Source organism: Arvicola amphibius, chromosome 10, assembly GCF_903992535.2.
Source record: "Arvicola amphibius chromosome 10, mArvAmp1.2, whole genome shotgun sequence".
Classification (NCBI taxonomy): domain Eukaryota; kingdom Metazoa; phylum Chordata; class Mammalia; order Rodentia; family Cricetidae; genus Arvicola; species Arvicola amphibius.
Genome location: NC_052056.1, coordinates 91,326,688 through 91,349,699, shown reverse-complemented (window position 1 = coordinate 91,349,699; position 23,012 = coordinate 91,326,688).

Here is a 23,012-nt window from a genome sequence, read left to right as displayed (position 1 = left end):
CTGTATCGACACAAATATTTTTTTAATCTTAAATTGTGTATTTTAGACTATGACTGAGGGTCTGTGTGTTAATATGCTCACGCAGGTGCAGTGGCCACAGAAGCCAGAGGTACCTGAATCCTCTGGGAGTGGAGTTACAGGGGATTTTGAACCACCCCAGATGAATGCTGAGAAAAATGAACTTGTGTCTTCTGAGAGAACACATTCTTAATCATGGAGCCATCTCTCCAATCCCCTATTTAAAAAAATGTGTACATTACTTATTTCTTTATTCTGTGAGCATGTGTAGGCACCCACCATATATGGGAATCAGAAGTGCTGTAGGCTTATAATCTCATCTACTTGGGAGGCTGAGGCAGAAGGATTCTGAGTTCAAGGTCCACCTGGTGAGGTCAAGGGTAGCCTGTACAACACTAAGAGGGACCAAGATGGGTTTGGAGAACACTGCCATACAGGAAGCCACAGAAGTAATCTAACTCTGATGAAGGCATTTTGAAATATCTCCAGGACCACTCTTAGCTCCTTGGATTGCATCCATCGCTAGCTTAGATTTCCTGCATAACTTTCTGTTTCTTTCTTTTTTTCATTTTTTTCTCTCAATTCAATGACTCTCATCTATAACCATGACTTTATCTATTTTTTTTTTTAATTTTTGATCATTGACAGTGAACATGCATCCTAGTCAGCTTTACCTGTCATCTTGACACAGCCTGGAGTCACCTGAGAAGGCAAACTCAGTTGAGGGATTGCATGGATAAGATTAGCCTGCAGACATGTATGGGGGGAATTGTAATAGTTATTAATTAACTGATACAGAAGTGCCCACCCCACTGTAGGTGGCACCATTCCCTAGGCAGGTGGTTTGGGACTGTATGAGAAATTCAGCGAGCAAAGCATGACTGAGAGAGCTCATCAGAGAGTGAGCTAGCAAGGACCATTCCTCCATGGTTTTTTCTTCCAAGTTCCTGCCTCGAATTTCTCCCATGACTTCCTTTAGTGATGGACTTTGACCTGGAAGTATAAGCCAAATAAAGTCTTTCCTCCCCCAGGTTGCTATTAGTTTTATCTCAGCCATAGAAAGGAACTCAAGCAAGATGAAAAGGGAAACACAATACTGTGGTCCTCTGGCGGTAGTGAGATGCTCCTCTTAGCAGCTGAATCTTCACCCATGGAGTAAACATCATTCATGGTTGTATGCTCCCTGGGCTTTTGAGGAAGTAGATAAGATTTAGTTCTATGTGGAAACATATAGCAATAACCCATAGTTATTTAATTTAGCTATCTTCTTGTATGTCTGTACTCGTGTGTATACATGTGTATTATTTGTATGTGGTCATATGGGGTGCATATGCGGTACATGTACATTTTGGCGCACCAGTTGTTCCAGGGCCACAGAGTAGGTCTTGCAATGGAGGCAAGCATAGGTACTATGGGGATCTCGGAGAGACGCACTTAGGTGTAGGTTAGCAGAGGGGAAGCACGGCTGTGTGATCCCAGGGAGAAGAAACTGCTTGAATGTGGGATTATTTAGGCATTTGAGCACATGGATAAGTACAGCTGGAGGCCAGAGATCAGCATCAAGTGTCCTCCTCAATCACCTTCCACCGCACCTTTTGAGGCAGGGTTTCTCACTGAATCTGGAGCTCAATGATTTGGCTAGGCTGACTGAACAGAGAGCTCCAGGGATCCTCCTGTCTCTGCCACCACTCCAGTCCTGCAATTCCAGGCACGTATCCCCATGCCCAACGTTTTACACAGCTGAGTGATGGGAATAGAACCCAGGTTCTCACGCTTGCCCTGCAGGCGCATAGTGGACTGAGCTGTCTCTCCAGCTCTTCGTCTCCTGTCAGTCTCTTCTGCGTCCATTTCTAATTCCCTTAAATGCATTCTCACCCCCTTGTTCAGAGTCCTAATAATCTCATGTGTCAAGCTATTTCTTCTCTCACAGTTCCTCTCTGCCAACCTGCACCTAGTGTTCTCTCCAACACCCCTACAGCACCTGTACTTGCCCCAGCAGCAAGCCCTACTGCCCGGCGCTGGAACAACCGACACGGTCTTCCCTTCCATCGACTGTGTCTTTCTCCTTAATAGGAACTTTGCAGCAGTCTTGCTCGTCTATATGGTGAATCCATGGGAAATGCTGTTAGTGCCCTCTAACCTCATGGCTAGCATTGAAAGCTATCATTCCAGCTGAGATGTGTGTATGCACACATGTGTATGCACGTGGGGCCCCGTATGCATCTGTGCATTTGGCTACAGTGGCCAGAGGACAACCACGTACTTCAGCTATATCATACCCTTTTTTTTTAAGTAGATAGGTCTCTCACTGCCCTAGATTCACCAAGAACACTGTGCAAACTGACCAGCAAGCCCCAGAGCTACACCTGTCTGGGTTCTAAGTGCTGGAAGTAGGGGTATATACTGTGTACCATTACTCTAAGGTGGTTTAGTTTTGTTTTTTTGGTTTTTTAACATTCCTTCTGGGAATCAAACTCAAGTCCTTACTGTTACAAGGCAAATTCTTTAACAACTGAACCGTGTTTGCAACACACTTTATACCTCGAAACTTAATATTCTTCCATCTGCAAAGAAGGGAAAAGAGAGAGGGAACGAACTTGTCTTAGGAGCAAATTAGACACAATATGCAAAGTGGCTAGTGTAATTGCTGGAATACCGCATGTGCTCAGTAAACACTGACTATTAGTGCCATTACCACAGGGCTAGGAAAAGGCATCACTATGACATTTTAATTTTGTTTTTGTTATTATTATTATCATTAGTGTTTATTGAAAACAAATGAAATGTTGAAAAGAACACTCTGAGTATCATTTGCTAACAGGATATGACCTCAAGCTTATTGTCAACAAGCCCCCAGTCCCAATGCCACTACTTACTCCAGAAAAAATGACAACACAAAGTTTAAAGGTCTTTGCAAGAATGAAACAGGATTCGCATTTAAAATCAGTCTGTGGGGGCTGGAGAGGTAATGGCTCAACAGTTACGAGCACTTGCTGCTTGCCCTTCCAGAGGACTGAGTTCAGATCCCAGCACCCACATCGGGCAGCTCACAACTGCCTCTAATTCAAGTCTCAGCAAGTTGATACCCAGTTCTGGCCTTTGATGGCACTGTACTTACACGCGTGCATGCACGCACACGCCCCCCCCCCCCCACATAATTATAATAAAATGAATCTTGAATAAATAAAATCAGTGTCTTCAGTATAGTAGATGTTCAATGATTCCTCAATTAGTAAATTATTATTAAATCAATACTTACTAATAACTTGTTAATAAAGTAGTAATTTATTGTGATGATTTTAAACTATTCAACAATTCATCAATTGCTAAGTCATTTCATCATCAATTCTCAATAATTGCTAATAAAGTAGCAATTCACTGTGATAGTTTATAACTACTGATTAATAGCTGAGTTATCATTTTTTAACAGTGTTGCGGTTTGGAGCAGGGTTTCATCATGTCTAGTAAGTACTCTACCACTGAGCTACAACAAGAGATCACATACTGGCTACCAATACTTACCAATTAGTCCATTCTCCCGCATCTCTCAGTGACATGCTTAGTGTCACAAACAAGCTCAAGAAGCAATGACACTGACCAGAAGCAACTTCAGGAAGGATTTCCTTTACCTTGGGGACTTGTGTAGGTGGACACTTGAGTCACCTGGTCACATTGTTGCCACAGTCAGGAAACAGAGCATACAGGAAACGGAGTTCTAAGATCAAACCTCTTGGAGCTCTTTCCCAGTGACCCACTTCTTCCAGCTAGGCTCCACCTCTTAAAAGTCATACAACTTTCTAAAGCTGTGCTACCAACGGAGACCAGCTGTTCAAATTCGGGAGTCTGACAGGGACATTTCACACTAAAACCACAACTTACCCCTTCACTCACCAGGCCTGAGAGCCAGTCTGCTGGGGGGTCAAAGAAGACTCAGGATCCAAATCCTGGTACAGCAGTTGGACATTGTTGTCAATACAGGCTTTAGTTCATCTCAGGTTATAGTCTCTACTGCTGGTAAGTGGCAGATTCTGAGCTGCTATGCTGGACTTTCTAGCATCTGGCTTGCCCGTTTTGCTTGAAACCCTTAAAGAAATAAAATAAAACCCAGTAGCTCAAATCTTCATTCACAGGACTTGACTCTTTATGCTCTGGGATCACGTTTCTTGAAAGAGCATCTTTTATTAGCTGTTCACAACCTATACATGTATGCAGCATACCTTAATCACATCCACTCCCAGGACGTCCCTCCCAACATGTCCCCTTCTACCTTCGGGTCCTCTTGCTTTTTCTCTTTTAACCCAGTGAGTCCAACCCGAGCTGCATGATGGAATTTCTTTCTAATCTTGTTGAAGTGGTTTATACAGATAACTGTAACTGATTCGAGTTCATGAGGGTATGTCATGTCTGGAAGACAACATTCCTGCCCCTTCTTCCTTAAGGTTCCTGAGCCTTTGAAAACCTGCCCCGTGTGTGTGTGTGTGTGTGTGTGTGCGTGCCTGCCTGCATGTGTGGTAAAATAACTTTCCATTTAGGGCTGAGGTCTCCACAGGGCCTTATTTTAATCTTAGCATTTTTACTCTCTGTCTTAACTGCTGCCCACAAGAGATGCTTCTCTAGTCAAATCTGATAGCAACACAAATCTATGCCTCGCTGGGATCTAAATTCATTCTCCAAAACCCCATCTTTGCCTCTCACTCTCGTTGCCCCGCCTTTTTTGTGCTTGCTATCGTTGTGGGTGCATCATTACGCCCAGTGTACACACCCCAGGCTCTAGATGCCTGTCACGCTCTGTATCTGCATGACCTATGAAGAGCTGTTTTCTATGCAAGCTAAACAAGAGGACGTGTAAAAGAATCTCTGGGAAACAATCCATCATAAAGAAATTCCTACAGAAGAATGCGCTGCAGCATTCGGAATGCTTCTCCATAGAGGCGTTTCACTATCTGGAGAGACTTACTCAGGCTCAGCAGCACAGCAGAAGAGATGAACACAGACTAAATAAACCAACAGGCATGGGCAACCGTCCTGGAAGGCCAAAGCCCTCGCTCATTTACATACACATTAACCAGCCCAAGCCAACTGCTGCCCTGCATCTGAGTCATTTAAAAATGCCCTTCAACCCACAGCTCTCTGATCGGATCTGAGGCCCGCTCCCCAGCAGGGAATCCATGCCCCTGCAATGTAAACTTGGTTAAAAGCCTATGGTGGGGAGGCCGCAGAGCCCTGCACGGGGACCTCCTATTCCTGTTCTGCTAAATGGACATGTTGTCAACTCGCCCTATCAATATTTATGTTTATATTCATAAAGGAATGCTGCTCCCAGGCGTGGTCAGAGAAGCTTTGGTTTGCTGTGGATGGCGATGAAAGCAAAGATTAGTAACTCGCCCAAGTGCAGGGAATAGGGAGCCGTGAGCGCTCAGTGCTAAATGGGTCTTCCATCCATTTCACCTGCTTCAAAACTTAGGGGACGTTGTGGAGGAGAGGAGAAAAGGGAAGGAAAGGGCGTGAGGACTGGCAAATGGGCAAGTGTGGTGTTAAATGAGTGAACATGGCTGCTGCACCCATGAGCTCCCAGGAACAATGGCTACCAGCACAAGACTGGACCTGTCAACACCCTCGGTGATGGGCTCATGAGGCCCATCCCTCTCTGGGGAGCTGTAAGTAACAAGGGTTGCTAGGGGAGAGGATTCTGCAGTGAGGTAGCCTGTGGGAAGTTACCCATCCTCCAGTATAAACCCCTCACCTGTGTTCACACAAGTAACTTTTAAGAAAGGGCAGCAGGACACACTCACGGGAGTAGGAGGGAGATTAGTGGAAGAAAAGATGTTTAGTGCAAGTGAGGGGATAAAAGAAGATAATGGGGGAGCACTGGCCATGGAACCAGTATTTACCCCTAGTGCATTAGGAGCCCATTCCCTAAGGAGGGATACCTTGCTCAGTCTAGATTCAGGGAGGAGGGCCTTGGTGCTGCCTCAAGTGATGTGGCAGACTTCGTTGACTCCCCATGGGAGGCCTCACACTCTCTGAGGAGTGGATGGGGAGTGGGGTGGAGGAAAGGTGGGAAGAGTGGGAGGAGAAGAGGGAGGGGGAACTGGGATTGGTATGTAAAATAAAAAGATTGCCTTTAAAAATATTTTTAAATAAATTAAAAAAGAGATAATGGAGGGTATGTGCAAAGTACATTATATATATTTATGACATGGTAAGAAGATGATTTTTTTAATATGCTTCAATCCACACAAAGAGATTCTGCTTTTAGGAAAGCAATTGAGTCAATAGGTTTTCTTATTGGTCCAAGGAAGCTCTTTCTAAAGACTAGAGGGAGGCCAGATGTGGAGCACATTTCCTTGAGTTCCAGGCTAGCCTGGTCTATAAGAGAATGCCAAGCCAGCTAGGGCCACACAGAGAGATTATGTCTCACGGATGAGAATACAGGTTGTTCCTAAATGTATGAAATTCAGTTCTTCTTCCACGTTCTGCACATAGGTCTTACCAAGGTGCCTATCAATTATTCGTTTTTTCTTGGCTGTTTTCTTTTTCTTGTATACTGGGGATTTCAACCTAGAGCTTAATGAAAGATCAGCTACTGCTCTGACTCTGAGATGACTCTTTAGCCCTCTTTGGAGTGTCCATTTTGAAATAGTGTCTCATCAAGTTCCCCGGGTGGCCTTGAACTCGCTATGTAGCTCAGCCAAGTCTTGAACTTAAGATCCTCCTATCTCAGTCCCCTGGATAGGTGGGTTGACAAGCCTATACCACCATGGCTGATTTTGTTTTTGTTTTTGTTTTTTTAATATGAAGCCCTGGAATGGTCGAGACAGATGCTAGAGTTTGAGTCTGAAGCATTCTCCACAGGCTCATGTGTATAACATCCTTTTCTCAGAATGAAGCACTGCTTTGGGAGGCTATGGAACATTTAGGAGGTGGGACCTATCTGGAAGAGGGGAGCCACTAAAGAAAGGTCTTATAATGTGGAGTCTTTGGCTCCTACCATGCGTTCTGACCCCTGACCTTCCATGTGTAAACTTCCATGACGGTCTCCTGCTACCATGGATTGTGTCATCACACCACCCAACTACGATGACCTGAAACTCTCTGAAACAAGGAGCTTAAAAAGATTTTTCCTCCCTTAAGTGTTTGTTATGGAATATTCCTTTACACTGTGTGAAGATGTGTCAGTGTGATTGGTTTTTTTTAAAAAGCTAACCAGCCAACAGCTAGACAGGAGATATATAACAGGGACTTCTGGACAGAGAGAGTTCTGGGAAGAAGAAAGATGGAGTCACCAGCTGGATGGAGAGGGAAGAAGAGGAGAGTTAAAAAAAAAACCATGAATCACATGGCAACACATAGATAAATAGAAATGGGTTGATTTAAGTTATAAGAGCTAGTGGGACAAGCCTAAGCTACAGACACATCTTTCGTAATTAATACATCTCTGTGTCCTTTTTTAGTGAGCTGGCAGCCCAAAGAAAAATTTGGCTGCAAGTGCTCTGTCAGGTATTTTCTTCACAGATATTTGGTAAAAAATAACTAACACAGAAATTTTGCGTTTTCCAGCAAGCTAAGTGACCAGTAAACCCGATGACAGTTCCTGGATATTACCAAAGTGCTTCATCAGGTTGTTTATAGAAAGTTTTGAAAGATGCTGAATTTGGTATAAAGCAAAACTCTACTTCCTCCCAAACACAATTCATCTAAAGTGGCAACAACAACAATTGATTCCACAAGTGAAAGTGTCAAAGTGAAATGGAAGAGCAGAGGAGGAGAAAGTAACAAACACAAGATGGTGAGGAAATGGAAGAACGTGGTCTGCCATTGAGAGAACTGTGAAGACTTTTATTCCCAGCTGTAGTGCCCTCTCTTCAATTCCTAGCATCATTTCTGAGAATTTCTGCCCGTGCACTTAAGACATGGGGTTTTTGTTTTGTTTTGTTTTGTTGTTTTGTTTTGTTTTGTTTCAGACTCTTTGGCCTATGGCTGTGAAAGCCAGAGAGGTGAAGGCAAGATTTCACTGCCCTTGAACATACGAGGAATGGATGGCAAGATGAGCCTGGGAAGAAATCGCAAGTATATTTCCATCTTTCCAAAGTTCCCAGTGAAGATTTATATGAGGAGATGTATAACACATGCTAGGTCTGGAATTTTCTGTCAGTATGAATTTTTTGAATCAGCAGCTGCAACATCACTAATTAATACTTACTGAATTTGTACCAGGAGCCTGGCAGTCATTGCCCAAATTCTTCTCCTTCCCTCTGCTGGGAAGAAAACATGAGACTTTTTAAAAATATATTTTATTTTTATTACATTCTCCTTATTTATTGTGAGTGTGCACACATGTGCATGTGTGCTTATGCCATGGCATGTATGTGGAGATGAGAGGAAAACTTGCATGAGTCATTTCTCTATGTCAACCATGGAGGTCAAATTCAGATCATCAGGCTTGGTACCTGCTCAGTCATCTTGGTGGCCCCAAGACTCTTTAAATTAAAGGCAGAACATAAACAAATTTTCATGAATTATATGCATCTTTATGGTTATTTCTTTAAAACAATAAAAGAAGGAACAATGAAGGAGAGGAGACATTGAGTAAATTCACTAACACTATATTACACTGTTATTGCCCTACATTGGATACGGGCTTCTGAAACTACAATAGCCATCTCTCTCTAGGTAATGTTTGCTACTATCACACTTGGGGTTAGTAATATTCTTCAAAAAGGATGCCTCTGCTTTCTAAAAACTGGATTAACAAAAATGGATTAATTAGGCTGCAGTTATTTGCATAAGAAAAGGATTGCAAGCTCTGACTATGAGGTTGATTTCAGCCTAGCAACTTCCATCTGTTTGGCAAATGTGATTCAAGGTACATGCACTTTCTCTCAGGCAAAATGAGGTGCAATGGGATTTTTTTTCAATATCTCTGTTGAATTAAAAGTTGGCAGAATGTATCAACTTGTTTCGAGATTCAAATCTCCAATGCCACAGGGGTCATACATTAAATTAAAAGATGGAAAGGTGGCTGGGGAACCAGTGCAATGGGAGAACCCTCATCTAGAATCCCCCAGTGAGGGGCTGGAACTGTGGCTCAATGGTAGAGCCCTTACCTAGGATCCCCTACTGAGAGGATTGGGCTGTGACTCATGGGTAGAGCACCTGCCTAGAATCCCACAGGGAAGGGCTAAGCAGTAGAGCTCTTGCCTGAAATCTCCCAGTGAGGAGCTGGGGGCATGACTCAGTGATAAAGCACTTGCCTAGAATGCACAGTGTCCTGGGCTTAAGGCTTAACTCAAGCGTTGTAAAAGCCCAAAGCAATGTGAGGGTGGTGACACAGTCCCATAATCCTAGCTACTAGGGAGACTGAAGCAGGAAGGAAATGTGTTCAAGGTATACCTAGAGGACGGAATGAGTTCAAGGTCATCTGGGCAACTTAGTGAGACCTTGTCTCAAAAAAGGGGATGGGAATGGGTAACTCAGTGGTAGGATAGTTGACTGGTATGCACAATGCCCCCTATTAAATCAGTTTAGAGCCTGTGCCACATGTGCCAGGATTCCTCTGGAAAATATCCAAAGCAATTCTTCATACAAAACCAAGAGGAGAGGATAGGAAATGGCAAAGCGGTTACAGACAGTCTATAAGAAATCTTACACACAGCTTTTTCTTTGCTAAAGAATGAATTCACATACTTTCCTAGGTAAATTCCAACTTTAGAATAAAGCTGCACTATAAAGTTCTGTGAAGAAGCTTTGCTTGCTTCTTTCTTTCCTTCTTTCCTTCCTTCCTTCCTTCCTTCCTTCCTTCCTCCCTCCCTCCTCTCTTCCTTCTTTCCTTCCTTCCTTTTTCTGGTAGTGGTAGTTCTAGGGATTGAATCCAGCACCTCAGATAAGTAAGAATTCTGTCTCTAAGCCACACCCCAGCCCCTCACTGGGGGATTCTAGGCAGGGGCTCTACCACTGAGCCACACCCCAGCCCTTCACTGGGGGATTCTAGACAAGCACTTTACTGCTGACTTCTGTCCCTAGCTTTCTGTTTACTTTTAACTTTGAATTAAGGTCTCACTAAGTTGTCTGGGCTTGCCTGGTACTTGCTATATATGTAGTCTGGATTTAGACAACCATCAGCAATCCTCGTCTGCCAAGTTCTGGGATTATAGGCATGCCACACCATACCTAGCTCTCTTGCCCTGATGAATCTTAAGTAAAAGAAAAAAAAAGAAAGAAGAAAACCTTGCACTGTGTTACTACAAGCCTGGAGAGAAAAACTGGGAAAACCCTCTAGTTCCATAGTAATTCTGATCAACTTTGACTCATCCATGATCAAGGTCTTAGATGCTGGATTCATTAATTTTAATGAATAGCTAGTTCGGTCCTTGCTAACAAGGCCAGACATACTTCTGAATAGAAAAAAAAATCTTGGAAAATTTTTTGAAAATTAAAAAAAAAAAAGCATGTTAAATTAAGGCCAAATTGGGGGCAAAATCACTTTGGAATCTCTGCTTTTCTCAAGTCACAATTTATAATCTACATTTCAAGGTCAATTGAACCACTTGATGGCCAATTTGGGGACAAGGAAAGAACTACAAGGAAGAATTATAAATGGACACCAGGGCTTCTGACATCAACCAGACCTTAACAGCCACAGTCCGGTGAATCTGTAATGATCCTGGGTCATTCTAAAAAGCTTAGGTCACAGGGAGCCCTCTGTGAACAGGGACTGTTGATTTAACACAAGCCTGGTGACAACCACTCAGCTTTCTCTGTGGGCAGAATTTAAATGTGGACATGCGGCGTTAATGAGCTGTGGGGGAGGGGTGAGCATGTGAAATGTTTGTGGAAACTTGACCCTGCGCTACAGTCAGGGGCCCCCCTTTTCAATTCTGAAGCAGGCGTCCTGCTTTAAGTAACCACCCTTTCCAGTCTAATGGGGAAGGGTGCAGAGAGACGCGACTTGGGGTGAACATTTGCATTCCTGGGGAAAATAGTTTGGCGATAACCTCACACGTGGGGCTTGCCTTTTCTAGAAATGATGGAGGTGGAAATTTTATGAAAGAAATCAGAAGGAAGTTTTCACAGAATGCACGAGCATTTTGTGGTGGTCCCAGGGTGCTCTCGCTTGAGTGTGAGAGGCCTTCTGCCTCCGTGCTGGTGCGTTTTAACTGTCAGCTCCACACAACCTGGAAAAGCCTGGGAAGAGAGGCTGCTGAGGACTGAGGGTCAGGCTGGCCTGTGGGTATATCTGTAGGGAGTGTGTTGAACATTGGTTGGTGGGGAAATGACCGACCCACTGCCGGTAGTCCCATTTCCTAGTTCGGGGTCGTGAATAGGGTGTGAAGGGAGAAAGCTAACTGAAAGCAAGCAAGTAAAGATGTGTTTCTACCCTCTCTCTGGTTCGGTACTGTGGTGGCACTACTTGCAAGTTCCTACCTTGGCGCCTCTGAAGCCGCAAACCGGGACTTGGAACCCCTCACTTTCCGGAGTTGTTTTGGGTTAGGATATTTAATCACCATGAGAATGTACCTGGAGAAATGCCCAACAGGTTTAGGTTTTGAACACTTGGTGCCTTTAGGGTAGTCTGTTCTGGGAGGCTATGGAATCTTTTAAACGCAGGGCGCTGAGTTGAGACAATTGAGCCACTGGTCTCTTTGAAGATTAGACCTCCGTCAGAGTCCTGTCTAGGGAATGCCACGTTTCTGTTCCACCATGGTGTTCACACAGATGGAGCTGACCCTGTCACTGTGCCTCCATGGGAGGAGGCTACCTTCAAATTGAGCACAAATAAATCCTTGCTCCCTTAGGTTGCTTCTGCCAGGCATTTTCTCACGGCAACGGGAAAAGTAATTAACACAACGTGTCCATTCAAACACTAATTAATCCCAAACATGATAGTTAAGGAAAGACACAGCTTCTCTGAGTACAAGGAAAAAGAATTCCATCTATAAAAATGGGATATCCAAATATGAATTCATTAGACTAATCCTAGAGTGTTGAGCCAGGAGTCAACTTGTCTTTCTAAAATTTATCTCTTACTTATAAGCTGTCACATGTACCACTACTAAACGCTTGAAGACTGAAGTAGATGTGGCCTCATTAATCAGTGACATTAATCAGCTAATGCCACCTAAATAGGAGGAGGGAGTTTCAAGCACATGAGCCTGCGGGAGACATTCCACACTGGGACCATGGCAGTGGGTTACCGAAAGCTCAGTGTTGGGCTGGGGAGATTACTCAGCAGGTAGACCATTTGCCACACCAGCGTACAGCTATGAGTCTGGATACCCAGGACTCATGTGAAGCCGGATAGTAGCATGTGCCTATCATCCAGAGCGCCTACAAGGAGATGGGAGACAGAGACTAGAGAATCCTCCAAAGCTCACAGGCCAGCCAGGCTGTTGGTGGTCAACAAGAGACCCTGCCACAAACAAGGTGGAGGGTGAGGACCAACCCTGGAGGTTTACCTCTGACCTCCGCACGTGGATGGTGGCACAATCACACACCCATACTCTCAGAAAGGTTTTAAAAAGTGTAAAGAAGCTTAATATGGCTAGATGGAAAAGAAAAACAGTTGGGAGAGGTGCATTCGTCTTTTGTGATAAACTGGTTGATTTCGCCCTAAGAACAAGGTGTCCCTGCATGGAAAATGAAATACCTGACATGTGACAGAATGGAGGTCTTTAAGCACAGTCCAGCATCCATCCCTATGCCTATTCACATCTTTGGTCCATTTGGTCCTTCTTTGTGTGTGTGTGTGTGTGTGTGTGTGTGTGTGTGTGCATGAGAATGCCCAGTGTGTGTGTGTGCAGTGTGTGTGTGTGTGTGTATGTGTGTGTAGTGTGTACGTCTATGTGAATATTCCTGTGTGTAAGTGCAGGCATGTGCAAGCCACAATGACCATGTGAAGGTCAGTTATTTAAGGTGTAGTCTGCTCTGTTCCTCATCAGCAATCTTCAGGAATTCTCTTGTGTCTACCTCCCATCCCCCAGTAGGAATGCTGGTTTTACAGATTTGTGTGCTACTGCTTCCAGCTGCATGTGGTATCTGGGCATTTGACCTCAGGTCTGTTGTGATGAGGCCGTTTGTTTGTCCTGGCTGCCCAAAATAACGACACATAAACTGTATTAATTAAATCACTGCTTGTCCCATTAGCTCTAGCTTCTTATTGGCTAGCTCTTATATCTTAATTTAACCCATTTCTATTAATCTGTGCATCACTATGAGGTTGTGGCCTACCAGCAAAGTTTGAGCACGTCTGTCTCTGGAAGCGACTCCATGGCTTCTGTCTGACTCTGCCTTCTTCCCCCCAGCATTCAGTTTAGTTTTCCCCGCCTAACTAAGTTCTACCTTGCTAAAGGTCAAGCCAGTTTCTTTATTCATTAACCAATAAAAGCAACACATAGACAGAAGGACCTCCCATACCATTTCCCCTTTTCCGTTTAAACGAAAAGGAAGACTTTAACTTTAACATAGTAAAATTACATATAACAACAGGCATCAAGCATCAAGAATCCACATCACAGGTCCTCATGTTTATGTGGCAAAAGCACTTTATACACTGTATCCAGGCCTGGCTTTCCTTCCTTTTAGATTATGTTGGTCTAGCTAAAACACCTGGTCCCTTGGAATGTCGTATAATCTCTCCCTGACTCCAGAGCCAAGCCTGAGCTTCGCATTAAAACCTGCAATTCAGCCCTGCACTTCAAAGAGGGGCATGCTCAGTCACATGCTCACACTTGTCCTTAATACATTGTGACACCCTATTACTACAGTGCCTTTATGAGCTTCAAGGGAAATTACATTTTAAATTATAGCATACAAGTATAATGGAAAATCTAATTGTAGCAATGACAGTTTATTTATCAATCATTTATCATTTTGATTTATAGGGTGCCCAACTTGATTTAAAAGGAGCTAATGTTTAAAAAATCCCCCGGCACCTATGAGACTAAACATACACAGAAAACAACAATGTGAATTACTCCTGTTTTCCCCTGCATCCCTTTGATCACCTTTCTCACACCCAAGGCTGAAGTCGGGAAACACAGCAAGGTGAATCCGAGGGACTTCCAATACAGCATCTGAGAACCTTTGATATTAAATGTATTATCATAGAAGTCGGCAGCTGGAAAGCATCAATATTCACACAGAACTCAAGTTAAGCCAGCTAAATATTTCCACATCCAAACTTCACAGAGATGCATACTTTGGAGCTAAAAAGGACTTTCATGCGTGATCTGATTTCTGCACCTCCAACCTCCTTTTTAAGTTCTAATGAATGTGTCTTGTGTGGGGAGTTGGTATGTGGGTGTGTGCCTGTATACTTGGATGCCTGTATACATGGATGTTTGTGGAGGCTAGAGGCCAATGCCAGTGTCTTCCTCAATTACTCTTCTCCTTATTTTTTTTTTTATTGAGAATAGTTATTTCACTGAACTTTGAGATTAACAATTCAAATACACTAGCCGACCAACACACCGGGGATCCTTCTATCTCCACCTTCCAAGTGTTAGGATTACCAACATATACCACCATGTCTGGCTTTTTCCATTAGCTCTGAGTATTCAGACTCAGGTTCTAATATGTAATGGCAAACACTTTACTGTCTTAGCCATCTCTCTATCTTTAAGACTGACGCAAAGAATCTGAAACTGAAGACCATTAACGCTGGGAATGCTACCCTAATATAAATTTACTGGGCCATCAGCAAGGTCTACCTACCTCTCTGCCAGTTCTCTGTGACTAGAGGCATGAGACACACTGCTGGGTTTGGGGGTCAAATATAAATGCTTCAAACTCCGGGGCTTGGCAGCAGGTTGTAAGTATATCATAGGCTCATGTGCTATCTGTTGATTAAACGCACAAGGGAATAGATATCGTTATGATCTAGCTCCCATGTTAGGGATGTGGTGTCAGTTGGCAGTTTTGCCTAGCATGCATGATGCTGTGGGTTCGATCCTCAGTCTCTTGACACAACCTAGACCTGAGAAGGAAACCCAACGAGGGAATTATCCAGTTCAGATTAGCCTATGAGTGTTATCGATGGAAAACTATCTGGATTCTAAGTTGATGGAGGATTGCATAGTCCACTGTGAGCAGCCGATTCCCTATGCAGGAGCTCCTGGGCCTCATTTCCTGCTGACTTCTTGGCTTTGAGTTCCCTGGGTGGGATAATACTGCATGGAAGAACAAACAGTCCTGCCTTTAGGCTCCTGACTTAGGTTTCTGTCCTCCCTTCCTGCCGGGAGGGATATTATGGAGAGTGAGTGTACCCTGTAGAATGAGCATTCATGAGCCAATCATGACCGTGCCAAGGACACCAGTGCCTCGGACCCATACGAATGGCAGGGCCTTCCCAAGTCAGGCTCAGGGAAACAAAACTTTCCTCTGTTCAGAGTAAATACATCGACAGTGTGTGCAGATAGCACCAACCACCGCTCCCTCCTCCTGGGTGGCTGCAGCTTGAAACTGATCCCCTACAGAGTTACCCTGCTGAGATCAGCTAGCCCACCTCATCATTCAGCTGTGTATAATAAATGATCTAAATTCCTGGGCTGCTGCTGTATCTCCATCCCTGGGACTTAACCCCTCAGTGCGAGCTTTTCTGTAGGTGTGTCTGTCATTCATGCCATGTCACCCCAGTCAGGTCAATCCCCAAGCAGCATGGGTTGTATCAGGCTGTGACCTGGAAGTGTAAGGTGAAATCCTTGCTTCCATTAAGTTGTTTTTGGTTACAGTATTTGTCACAGAACGAAAATAGAGTAATTATCCAGGAGGCAAAATAAGAAGGAACAGAGAACTAAATATGTGTGGCAGCGTAAATGCGTCTTTAAACACTATGCTAATCCACAGGCCAGGTATGGGCATGACAATGCACAACTGTAATATCAGCACTCAAGAGATAGAGGCAGGAGGACCAGAAGTTCTAGGTCATCTTCAGCCATTCAGTAAGTTTTTTCTAGTTCTTAAAAGAGGCTGCCAGGCCGGGCGGTGGTGGCGCACGCCTTTAATCCCAGCACTCGGGAGGCAGAGGCAGGCGGATCTCTGTGAGTTCGAGACCAGCCTGGTCTACAAGAGCTAGTTCCAGGAAAGGCTCCAAAGCTGCAGAGAAACCCTGTCTTGAAAAACCAAAAAAAAAAAAAAAAAAAAAAAAAGAGGCTGCCACACTGGATAACCTAGCCAGGGAACTTAGCAGGGGCCTGCCTGTATCCAGTGGAATGCAGCACCATAATAGGTGGAGCCCAGGTCTGTATGAGGGGAAATGGGGAGAAGATGGTGTGGTTCAAGACATGGCTCAGCAGTTACAGCTCTTGCTGCTCTTCAAGGGTCCCAAGTTAGACCCCAGCACCCATGATGCGGGAGAAGTGTCTGTATTCTGTCAATTATATTTTAAATAAATGCTGATTGGCCAGGCAGGAAGTGTAGGTGGGTCAACCAGACAGGAAGTAGAGGTGGGGCAATGAGAACAGGAGAATTCTGGGAAGGAGAAACCCCATTTCCCCCACTCCTGCCCAGACTCCAAAGAACAAGATGTGAGCTGCCCCACTGAGAAAAGTCTGAGCCATGTGGCTAACATAGATAAGAATAATGGGTTAATATAAGCTACAAGAGCTAATAAGTAGTCTGAGCTAATGGGCCAATCAGTTTTATAACTTATGGAGATCTCTGTGTGATTTTCTTTGGGACTTGCTGGCTGTGGGGAACAGGGCAGGACATAAACCCCAACAAGCAGCTCTTCATGTTATACACCCACATCAGCTAGCTCACAACTGTCTATACCTCCAGTTTCAAGGGATCCATCACTCTCTTCTGGCCTCTGAAGGTCAGAACACATATGACCCACTGGCACATGGACACACATGCATACACCTAAATAAAACTGTTTTAAAAATAAGTCTTAATGAGCAGTAGTAGGTAATGAGTACATATTATTCTTCAGTTTCTAGTGAGAGAACAGACTAAAGCATAAATGGACAGCTCAGTGAATTAGGGAGCAAAAGACCTTGAAGAGCATACCCGGAATGGGGGAGGAGTGGAGAGATAGTTCTGTGGTTGAGAGCACTAACTGCTCTTGCAGAGAACCTGAGTTCTATTCCAAGCACCCACATCAGGCAATTTACAGTCACCTGTAATTGCAGTCCCACGGGATCTGACTCCCTCTTCTGAGCCCCGTAGGCACTGCACTTACGTACTCATACACCCCCCAACCCCGGCAACACACACACGTAATTAAAAATAAACTAATTTTTTTTAAAAAAAAATAAGGGAATCAGCACTGGAGATTTGAGGTGACATTAGACACAGCGTGAATACATTACTTAGGAGTGATATCTAGAGAGAATTCCAGGGCACAGAGCGGATAGTGTTGAGCATTGGGCACAAGTGTCCATTCAGGTCAGGTTGCTTTAATCTCTTCATGTCTTAGCTCTGACTGTCAACTTGACATGGCCTCAAGCCACCTGAGAAGGGAGTCTCTGTTGAGGAATTGCCTAAATCAGATTGTCCTGCCTAGTGGAGTTTAGGATTAGGATTTGATTATTAATTGATGTAGAAGGACCCAGCCCACTGTGGATTGCAGCATCCCTTACACAGATGGTCCTGGGCTATATAAGAAGGCTAGCAATGGATGAGCCAGTAAAGCAGCATTCCTCCTTGGTTGCTGCTTCACGTTCTTGCCTCAGAGTCCTTTCCCTGCTTCCTTCAGTGACTAGCTATGATGTAGAAGTGAAAACCAACCAAATCCTCTTCTCCCGTAGGCGGCTTTTGGTTACAGTGATGTCGCAACACCCTCTTCTCTCTTGCTCCAGCTCAGATATTCCAATATCCTCATAGGTCTGGACACTGGTGGTAGCTCAGGGAGCTGAACCACCAAATGCCATCTAAAGAACCTCACCAGCTTCACCCATCCATGTTGGAGAAGGGCTTCTTGTTGGTTCCCAGCCACTTAACTTTGAAATAATCACACAGAAACTGTATTAATTAAATCACTGCTTGGCCCATCAGCTCTAGCTTCTTATTGGCTAACTCTTACATATTAATATAACCCATTTCTAGTAATCTGTGTATTGCCACGTGGCTGTGGCTCACCGGCTAAAGTTCCAGTGTTTGTCTCAGGTGGCAGCTCCATGGCTTTTCTCCTCTGACTCTGCCCTTTTTTTCTCCCAGCGTTCAGTTTGGTTTTCCCCACCTGCCTAAGTTCTGCCCTATCAACAGGCCAAGGCAGTTTCTTTGTTCATTAATGGTAATCACAGCATACAGAGGGAAATCCCACAACACATTCAAGTTTCCATCTGGGTTGGAAGCTTATTTATCCAAGAATCCCACTCTGAACATTCACCACCACTATTGCCACCGCTCAAAACCATCCATTCTATTATACAGCCAAGTGGTACTGAATGACGGAGGAGCTCAGGTATGATGCACCCTTAGGGAATGCTGTTGTCTTATGACATCATCGAGTGTGCTTTCACAAACCAGAATGGTGTAGGCCACTCAGTCGATGAGAACTCTTGATGCAATCAAGACACACCATAGATATAAGACACACGAGATGACTGGAGTTTTGTTTTATAACAAACTCTTTTCTTGATAAGTAGAAGGAATACGCTCAGATAACAATTGAAAGTGCCACTTGACTAGATTTGGTGCACCGGCCTGTGGTTGGGGATACTTGAGAAGCTGAGGTGGGTGGATCCCAAGTTCAAGGCCATACTGAGTCAGGGAGTGAGTTTAAGTCCAGCCAATAGACTAAGTGAGACAGTGTAGCAAAACAAGAGAATAAGGGGGGGAAGGTAGAGTGTAGATCACTTACCTAGAATCCAGGGCTGGAGACGTGACTCAGTAGAGTGTTTTCCTGGTACACAGAATGATCTGGGTACAATATCTATTATCACAAAAGGGAGGGAGAAAAAGAAAGAGGGTGATGGAAGGGAGGGAGGGAGACAACCAGGGAAGGATCTGGAACAAGCAAAAATCGTCAATGCATCATTGACTGTCACAATCGAGTATTCCTTATTGCGCAGGTTTGCCCACTGACCTTACAGCTGGCAGTGCGGTTGCTTAGCTTAGACAGGACCACACACACTCCATGAGCGTGCCGAGCTACGATGTCGCGCCAGCTGTCATGTCGGGAAGCATGGGGGGGTCTTTCCTTTCCGTTATAATCTTTTCTGACCACCACCATATACGCACTCTGTCACTGCTGGTTAAACCCCCCTGGCCAATGCTTGTGAAAAGTCTCGCACATGAACTATCTGGCACCCTGCTATGGTCTCTTATGAGTGGCTCCCTCACTCCAAAACCTGGAACTCCCCGAGCTATGGATTTCATGCTAAACACCTGCGTAACGAAGCAGGCTTGGGAAATTCCTTCTCATTCCCTCTACTCGTCTCCCGTCGCAGAAGCCAGGGAACCGTCTAGGGTCTGCAGAGACCTCAGAGGTGCCCTCTTCTTCCTGGAGGGCGAGGGGACTGCAGGTGGTGGCAGGAGCCGGAGCAGGTGTCATTAGAAGATAATTGACTAAGGAGAAACGGCCACTACCCCAGGTGAAGCACAGGGCATTTTTCCATATCAATAAAGTCAATTATCAGAGGATGTCCGGTCCCTTGGTACCGCTATTAACCTATATTGCTCTTATTAACCTTTCTGATGAAGACTCTTTCAAAAATAATTATATTAAAGTACAATTCTCTGCGAGTTTCCAACGTGTGACTGTTCCATTTCGGTACTTTTGTCGCGTGAGATAATGAAGCACCTGATTGTCTGGCTACCACATGGAGGTTTTTAATCAAGGCTCCTTTTCTCAGCTCCACGGCTAGCCTGGGGCCAGTCTTCTGAGGAGCAGTAGGCTCAAGGACATTTAAACGTGAAGGAATTAAAGCCAGGACAGGAAATTGGAAAAGTGGGCTAGCCTAGAAGAAGACCAGACCCCTGAAGAGGAAATATGTTTAGTATTGACTGTCAACCTGAGGGGCTCTAGAATGGGCAGGAGATGGTCTTCTGGGCATGTATGTGAGATGCGTTTAGGATGCGTTAGTTAGGGTAGGAAGAACTGTCCTACACGCAAGCAGCATCATTCCATTCCACAGCCGCGCGGGGTCCTCGACAGGAGAAAGAGAGCTGAGCACCAGTATCTCTCTCTGTTTCCCGACTGCGGTTGCCATGTGACCAGCCGCCTCAGGCTCCTGCTGCTATCCCTGATGGGCTGTGCCCTTGAAATGTGAAATGAAATCAATGTTTCCCTTTTTGAATAGTTTTGGTCACAACAATGAGCAAAGTAACTTAGCCCAAGAGCTGTAAGCTATGCTACAGAAGCAAACAGATCCATGTGCACCCTTCCCTTGGCTGTCAGACTTTAAAACCTTGGTCACTTGAGCAACTGGAATTTCCCAAGGAGTCTTAAGACAGGAAAAGGAGAAGGTGACAGCAGCTGGAGAAAGAGTTGTCTCCAGGAAGAGTTTTATAATTTTCCGACAACTTGACAACCATGATGGGTCAGCAGTAGGCACGCCTTCAGTAGAACTGCTTGCCCGCGGACAGCCCTTGACCCCTGCCACAATTCTTCCTCTATTCCAACTCAATGCTCACAGCAGTGCCCTGAATAGGGGTCGCTGAACCCTTTTATTGTTTCCATGATCCAAAGTGACCACGTCGACTAAATCTCCTTCTGCCTTCCTTCTGCCTTTCACCGTTAATCATCTCTTTAATGGGTGTATTGGGACAGGTGACCCAGCCTAGACTGTTGATAAAACAGAGAAGGGGCACAGCTCAGCCCAGACAACCCTGTGCAAAGGCTTACAGAGTTACTATGGTAAGAAAACAAATTGAGAAAGAGGAAGGCCTGAAATGACCCAGCTGAGGTCAGTTGAATTGGTTTGTGCCACTGAGGTAGACATAGAGGCACTCCAGAGTACCTGAAGGTGCCATGCATGTCATCACAGTGGTATAAAGAAGCAATTGGTTCTGAGTAAATTGGAAGCATGGGGGTCTTGGGGATGTCTGAAGGGGAGGGGAGAAGCAAGGAGGGAAGCAGAGAAAAATGTAGAGATCAATAAAAATCAATTTAAAAAAGACACAATTGGGTGAGATTCAAGGATTCTAATGTGACATATTAGATGTAAAGCTACATGTAAAATAAGTGATACTGGGAAATCACATACTACAAGAGTAAGCCAAAGAGCCCACACTAAGGTAACATGAAAATCGCCCAAGCTTTGTATGTTTGGATGATCTGAACCACTAGCCTGTTTGTCTGCATCAGCCTACTACCTCCCTTGGAAATGCATCATTCCCTTGGTTCTCGCTTGCTAATAATACCCATGTGCCTGTCTATTTCCTTGTTCTGGGATGCAAGAATGTGGAGCCCTTTACACAATGGCCACTGTACTACAAGCCAGGCCACAAAACTTCATCAGACACTGTCGGGTGCCAACTGAGAGCACTGTCTGTGAGTCTCTGGCTGAGAGACATCCAGGCGCCCAGATTTCTTACCTGAGGAAGTGAGTTTACAAGCTGGTGGTTGTACATCATGTCTCCATCCCTTACCTACCTCCTGTTTGGAAATCAGAGAGTCTGGCTGCGGGCTTACACTGTGAAACATTCCTTCCTTGGAAAAGAGACTCTGACCCTGTTACAGGGACCTTACTCCTCCACAGAGATCCTGCCATGCTGCCTGACATTAATAACTCTTCCTGTAAAATCTTTACCCTCAAAACTTCTTGTCCATGTCACTCTTGAGCCTTGAATCTGAGTCAATGCCAATGGATACTTGGTAGAATGAGGATAGAAAGTGCCAATGCCTACCTTGAGTGACAGTTCAAACCCTGAACTGTTTCTCCAATGTCTGCCTGACATCTCTTCCATCCAACCATTCCCAATGAGAAAGATATACTTATGAGCTTATAGAGGACTGGCCATCATTCTAAAAGCTGGGCCATCTCAGAAGGACAAGTTAATCTTCTGCTAGGAATGGGAATCATGGAGAAAGAATACAGCCAATGCCACAGCTTCCAGGTCTAGGCTTTCCTAGATTAGAGAGGCTTCCTTTCAGCAGCTAGAACTCTGGTTGAGCTCCCAGCCAAGGGCATACCCTATTTGTGAAAATGTGATTTTTGAAGTCTTTATTTTATATGCATGTATGTATATATACTGTATATGCATATACCATGTGCATGTATGAGCCCATGGTGGTCGCAAGGGGCATCAAATACCCTGAACCTGGAGTCACAGATTGTTATAAGGCACATGTGGGTGCTGGGCACCAAACCCAGGTCCTCTGCAAGAGCAGCCACTGCTCTTAATTGCCAAGGGATGCCTCCAGTGGATTTTAATTAGCGTAACTTCAGTCATTATGACTAGACTTCAGTGATTTCTACTTGTGTTAGTTTCGTCTCTTGCAACAAATCAACAAACAGAAGCTCTTAGGAAAAGGAAGATTAATTTTGTTTTAGTGCTCAAAGGCAGGGAAGGCATGGTGCCCAGAGCGCTTCTGTCCACGGCAGAAGCTTACGTCATAACACATTCATACCTTGGGAAGTCTGGAATCAGAGAGAATGGGATTGGAATTAGATCTAGGCTACAACTCTCAAAGGCTCACCCCCAGTGACCCACATCTGCCAGATACCCCCCACCCCGAGACATACAACCTCTCAAAACAGCATTATCAGCTAAGGATCAAGGCTTCAAACATATAGATGGAAGTGGGGACACTTCAGAGCTAAAACATGACGTTGCTCTAGGTAAACAATTTGACTGAGGCCAATTTAATATGCACTGAATCCAAAGTCCAGGCATATTTAAAAACAGAAATAAAAATATTACAGAAAAGATTGTATATATTTTATCTTATTAGTAAATTGGTTTAAAGACATAAAAGTCGATTTTAGGGCTCTCTCTTGGGAGTTCAATCCTTTTCGGAAGTGGGACTGGGAGAAAAAAGGATAATGTCAACCATACCCCAACCACACCCCAACCACACCCCAGCCACATCCCAACCACACCCCAAC